This window comes from Castor canadensis, chromosome 6 (assembly GCF_047511655.1).
Source record: "Castor canadensis chromosome 6, mCasCan1.hap1v2, whole genome shotgun sequence".
NCBI classification, from domain to species: domain Eukaryota; kingdom Metazoa; phylum Chordata; class Mammalia; order Rodentia; family Castoridae; genus Castor; species Castor canadensis.
In genome coordinates, this window is record NC_133391.1 from 143,719,846 (window position 1) to 143,726,571 (window position 6,726).

The following is a 6,726-nucleotide window of genomic DNA, read 5'->3' on the forward strand; positions in this document are numbered from 1 at the left end:
TCTGCTGGCCTGGGTTAGTGTGCTGAATTAGAGTTCCGCAGAGAAACAGAACCAATATATACTACCCCCGAATGATGAATGCTGACAAGTCCTGTAGACTGCTGTCTGCAAACTGGAGGCCCAGAAAAGTGGGAGGGGGAATCCGGAAGCTTGAGAGCCACATGAAGTAGATTCCAGTCTGAGTCTGAAGGCATGAGAATTAGGAGTGCAGAGGGCAGAAGATATATATCACAGATCATACAGTCAGGCAGAGAGAATTTAACCTTCCTTTGCCTTTCTGTTCTATTCGAGCCTTCAAAGGACTGATGTCCACGTTGGACAGTGCTATCTACTTTACTCAGACATTGATTCAAATGCTAATCTCTTCTGGAGATACCCTTACACAAACACATACCGAGACAAAATGTTTAACCATCTACTGGGTACCCATGTTCCAGGCAAGTTGACAAATAAAATTAACCATCACATACCCTGCTTTGTAATTTCCTCATAATTTGGGTAAGAATCTGCATGATTAAGAAAAAGTATTATATCCTTTAGAAAGACAGAGGTAGATAAATAACCTTTTCTATTTTTTATGTTGTTTATTCCTTTCACAGTGTTGTATTGGGCAGAAATATTAGCAGTCTTACAGATTTAAATATGTCGTAAGTAAAGATTCCTTTTATTCCAAAAATTAAGCCAAGGAGGAAATGAATGGTAGTGGACAGCATTGGCCAAGGAATGAGTTGAGTTGTGGTTTTATGACTCTTTGTCCTCCTATCTCTGCACTGGAGGCAAGTCACATAATCCTTTTGTCATTCTATCATTCATTCATGAAATGAGTTGACTCATTTACCTCTTTGACTGTCAGGTTGGAACATGCTGCCTTTCCAAATAACAGGACTGCTTGCTGAATACTGAGCACTTACTAACCAGACGCTGTGTGGAGATGGATGTGGGTCAACTCTGTAAATTGACTCATCAAACCTGGTAGGTGATGACTATTATTTGCAGGTAAAGAAACTGATGCTTAATCAGTTAAGCAACTGCCTTGGAAAGACACCTTTCCTTTGACTGATTCTAATTCATGGGCTAATTAATTTCTAAAGAATTGAGGCAGAGATACCAAAATACCTATTAGGAAAAAGAAAAAAAAAAACTAGAAGAGCTTTTCAACACAACTGTTAGCTCTTTTCTTTTCTTTGTCTTTTTTAGTCCTCAGGTGGGTAAATTGAGTTAGTCAAGCTCTTTATTTCATGACCCATTATCAACATTAATCCACAGAAGTCCCCCTCTTACCATTTTTACATTTTTCCCTGTATCATTTTTTGTATCACTCTTCTCCTATGTACACTCCCTACAGTGTAACTTTATATCTGTAATTCATCCTCCCTGTGTTCAGATCTGTGCACAGGCCTCTGAATTTACGACGCAAAGACATTCAAATGAACCCATTGTAATACACCTGCCTACTGAACTTCCTACTTAGCCATCCAGTGCACTGTAGAGTGTTGGTTGTTCTCCTGTGAGCTGTGGTTTGCTGCCATTCCCTACTATCTTGAGATTGGATCATACCACATACCACTAGTGCTGGAAAAAAGCAAAATTCAAAGTATAATTTCCACCGAATGTATATCACTTTTGCAACATTGTAAAACCAAAAAATTGTAAGTGGAAATATTGTAAGTCAGGGACTATCTGTACCCTTAAAAAATAATGTCATTTTTGTGTCAGAGAACTTATTTACATAAACGCTATCAAGCTTTAAATCCTTTTTCTTCTTTTTTCACTCAGTGGTATATTTTGAGACCTGTCCATACTGTTATTACATATGAATAAACAAGAATCTTTTTCATTATGTGTGATTGTCTCATAGGATTTCCTTGTATCATATCACACCTTTCCCTTATTGACTTTCCTTATCAGCAGATACATAGATTGCTTTCAAACCCTTGCCAGCACAAACAACCTCAGATGAGAGTCTTCTCATATGTCTTTGTAGCCAATGATACTGAGTTTCTTTATATACACACATGTGTATATTATATGACTTGGGGTCATACTGTGTATTCATTCTTAATTTCACTAGGTATGGCTAAGTTGCTTTCCACAAAGGCTGTACCTCTTCAACCTTTCTCCAGTGGTACCTGAAGATTGATTCTCCATATCCTCATAAGTGCTTGTTATTTTTTGACTTTTTAATTTTTACCAATCTCTATGTATTAAGAGATATATGATTTTTATTTTAACTTACATTTCTTTGATTGCCAATAAGGTGGAGCAATATCCAATTGTTAATCATTTGGGTTTTCTCCTCCTGGGAGCTTCATTTTCAATTTTGACTTAACTGAATTACAAAAGTTCTTTCATATATTTTAAAACTTATTTGTGTGTTTTAATTGTTGTCAATATCTCCTCCCAATCTGTCATTTCTATTAGATTTCATCAATAAAGATTTCCTTTATGTATAACATGTCCTGATATCAAACATATCTTCTTTTGGGGTTTTGCTTTAATTTTCTGAGAATATTTATTTTTTCCAAATAAATTTAAAATCAGTTTTTCATATTTTTTCATACTAAAAACTCTGCTAGAACTCTGCAATTGCATTGAATTCATAGATTAATCAAGAAAAATGAGTGTCTATGAAGTTAAAGCAAGTTGTTAACGTGACAGTCAATGTTCCCTTTGTCTAGTTTCACATTATGTGCTTTAATAGTTTCACACTTTTTCTCTATAAAGATCTTGTGTTTTCTTGGCTTAGTTAATGTCTATATATCTTATAGTTTTTGTTATTACTATGAATGGTAGCTTATACTTTATTTTATTTTCTATTGGGTTATTGCTTGCTTATAGTAACACTGTTGAGTTATATATTTTTTTATTTGACTTGCTGAACTCCTTTATCAATAAATCATATACTGACTTTCATAGGTTTCCTATGCATTTGATCATGGTATTGAAATGACAAATCATAACAATTTGTTGTACCCTGCTGGTTTTCTTGTACTCTGTTGATGAGTGGAAGTAACACCAAGGATATGTGTCTTATTCCTAATTGCAAAGGAAATAAAATTGCATCTAAAGATTTAAAATGAAATTTGATGATTACAGTAGATCATTTCTGCCAGTTAGGATTTTCACCTTTAAGTTCATAAGTGAGACTGGTCTATAGATAGTTTTGTATTCTTGTACTAGATTTGGTATCAAGATCATAAAAGTCTCACAAAAAGAGTAACACTCTTCTCTTTTTTGCAGGGAGATTCACTATAACACAGCAATTCCCCAGGATTCCCCCATAAGAATAAACAGCAACCAGTTACTGGGTTTCAAGCATTGACTCCTCTCTTTATTTCACAATCATATTCTATTTCTGAGAAAATCCTATCAGCTCCTCTTTCACACTACATCTCAAATCCAGCCAAATACAGCTCTTCACCATCACTTCCACCTTCACCCAAGCTACCAACATGTCTGAACAATGCCACATCCCCATACCTGGTTTTCTTGTTTACACTCTTACCTCTTTTATAGTTCATTCTCAATAGTAGCCAGCATGGATTGAAAGCATAAGTCAGATCCTGTGACTTATGTTGCTTCTCATTCAATCCATTGATGGGAGAGGGATTCCTGCCTGAGGGAAGAACACAGGGCATGCCACACATGGCCATATATGAGTTGTACTTGGGAACAGTTGAAGCATCAGGTGTGGAGAAGGTAGGATTTATGGAATCAAGGAGGGGGGCAATATAGGATCCCTGACTCCCACAGGAACATGTGATTGGTTGTTTGAATTATTACCTGGGCTATCAGGAACAGAAACTAGCTTCTGGTGGATAAGCAGAAACTGCATCTAATCCATTTCATAAGAGGGTTGTTGGGTTAGGGAACTTTTCTGCAGAAGCCAAGTGGGGAGAAGAACCTGTGGATAGGCCCTTTGAGATCCTCTGTCTTCCCCCAGATGTTGAGGCAGAACATAGAATTGTACCCTACTGTTAAGCATAACCTTAGACTCTCTGGTTTAAACTTTCCAATGGTAATTACAAGGCCTTCATAGTCTGTTCTCACTTTCTTCAAATCTCTGCTCACTTCCTCAATATATAATAAGGGGCATTATTTTGCATGTTTTCAAAGTGACCTCTTGCTATATATTGTTTTTCTTCTTCATTATTATATTTTTGAAATTCATCCAGGTTGCTGCATTTAGCCTGTTTCATTCATTTTATCTGCCATTTCTATTCCATTCTATGAAAACAGCAGTACTAATTCCTCTCATCTCCTATGGAAGGACATTTAAGTTATTATTTCCAAGTTTCTTCTTAAAACAATGCTGCAATGATTCAAACAGTATTGTTAGGTCTGCTTGTGAACATGCATGAGACGTTTCTCCAGCGTATATACAAATGTGCCATTTCTGGTCCAAAGGTGACAGAGACTTGCTGGGAGTTGGCTCCCAGAAGTGGTGCTGAGAGAGTCATGTGCACTCTTCCTCCTGTTGAATAGAGCAGGAACAACTGGAAGAGGTGAAAGACTCAGACCTAAAAGCGACACTGACAGAAGTGAGTGCAAACAGTTGTCTTCCTGGCTCATGGAGGAGTGCCTGCTGTCGAAGAGAAGAGTCATTTCTGGATACTTGTGTCACGGGCCACCCTCTGTGAAGCATCTGTTCCTCGCTGGGGACAGCGGCAAGATGCTGCCACCAACAAAGATCATTGGTATGGGAGACTTAACGCCTAAGCTATGTTGGACTCTCTCCCTTGGCCTCACATGAGTCACTCTTTACCTACCAGGAAGAATGGAGAGAATTGGACTTTGCCAACAGCACTCACTGAGTTAAAGGAGTAACAATTTCCCGTGGGAATCCTTAGTAAGGATTAGATGCCCACAGACTGTGGAAAGAAACTCAAAACAGTTTCGGAGCTCCTGAATTAGAGTCCAGCTTTCAGATTCCTGATGGACGGTGTAGTGTAGAGAAAGATGGCTGCATGGGCGCATGCATCTGTTTATGTTCCCACTTCTGTATCCTCTCTCTTGTCCCCTCTCTCTCGTTTCCCTTCTGTCTTTTTCACTTTCTTTATTCCCTGTATATGTGTCAGGTTTCTCAATAGAATTTCATGACCCAATTTTGTCTCTGTACTATTCATGTTTTGAACCCAAAGGAAGACAGGAAATGTTTAATACTTCCAGAAATCATTAGGGTTCAGGAGAAATTGATGCATACTGAGCCAGACTCTGCCCTAGAACTTGGTTTGGTTATATAAGCCCTGTTATTGACATGGATCTCTTGGGTGCATTGTAGAAGTGATGTTTCCCTTCTGGGATGTTATCATAAAGACTTTTGGGTACAAGAACCTCAAGAGACCCAGGAAGATGATACAATGGTTTATTTTTCATCCTGTAAAACAGACATTGGCTTAACATTTCTCATTATGCAACATCAAAATGCATTTCCTTCAGAAGCAGAGGCCAAAGCAACATGGAGTAAAGAATAAAACATTTAATTGGAAATCAGAGGACTGGGGGCATGGCTTAAGTGGTACATTGTCTGCTTAGCAAGTGCAAGGCCCTGACTTCAAACCTCAGAACTGCCAAAAAATAAAAATAAAATTTTAAAAAAGTAAAACAAAAATAAATTTGGGCTGGTGTGGTTTAAATAGTGGAGCACCTGCCCAGAAAGCATGAAGCCCTGAGTTCAAATTCCAGTGCCACAAAAACAAAGAAAGGAGGAAAAAAAGGAAGGGAGGAAAGGAGGGAGGGAGGGAAAGAAAAAGAATGGAAGGAAAGAAGGAAGGAAGGAAAGAAGGGAGGAAGGGAAAGAAAGAAAAAGAATGGAAGGAAGAAAGAAAGGAAAAGGAAGGAAGGGAGGGAGGCAGGGAGAAAGGGAGGAAGGAAGAAAGGATGGAAGGGAGAGAAAGAAAGAGAATGGGAGGGAGGGAAAGAAAAAAAGAAAGACAAAGAGATTTGAGTTATGAACCTAGTTCTACCACTATCTAGTTGATAACCTTGGGCCAATTATTTAACCCTCTGGAATTTAGTTATTTCATTAAAAAATGAGGTCTTAGGGGTACATAATCAATTGGCACAAAATTTATTAAGTATCTACGTCAAACAACTACTAGAAACACTCCAAGGTAGATTTTAGTTCTAAAATATCTTGACATTGGAAGGCATTACACATTTTATCTCTGTCTGAGGTCACTTGACTTGTAATCATTTGAGACCCTTGGTGATTTCTCAGCTGCCATGTTACTCAGAGGTTTTGCGATTTCCCAGCCTTGTCTAATTCCTGATCAGACTGGAAGATCCCCGCCGTCTTTTCATCTGTGCAATTACCACATAGACGTGGGCTTGGATGTGCACTGAGCCTTCTCACTTGCTGCATCTTCCTGTTACTTGGCAGTCTTCCCAGACATGTGCCTCTTGCAGACACAATCTTGTTGGAGTTACCCTGGCTCTGTCTTATGATTGTGCCATGTCCAACCCTCTCTGCCTGAGACTCAGGAGGGTGTGCCCCAGGCCTACCATTCCACACTCATCAGGAGGATGCAATCTATTCTAAGATTAACATAAGAGGCATTTTTTCAATGAAATATTTCCATCAAAATAAGGGCTACAATCTACTCTGGTGGCTTCCCAAAGGGCATTTTCCATGGAATTGAAGGAAGTTTTTTTTCAAAGAGTGGCAAAAGCATTCTTCTCTTGTTAACCATTGTAAGAGGAACCTGCCTCTTGAATGTGACTGCA

At 38.4% G+C, this 6,726-nt stretch overlaps 1 long non-coding RNA gene across 1 annotated transcript; it reads left to right on the forward strand.

Moving 5' to 3' along the window:
• The first annotated feature begins 710 nt into the window (after positions 1-710).
• Positions 711-3,315, forward strand: LOC141424213 (uncharacterized). The gene is made up of 2 exons (XR_012449189.1): positions 711-972; positions 3,241-3,315. It is a non-coding gene; the product is annotated as an uncharacterized lncRNA (long non-coding RNA).
• The last annotated feature ends 3,411 nt before the right edge of the window (positions 3,316-6,726 follow it).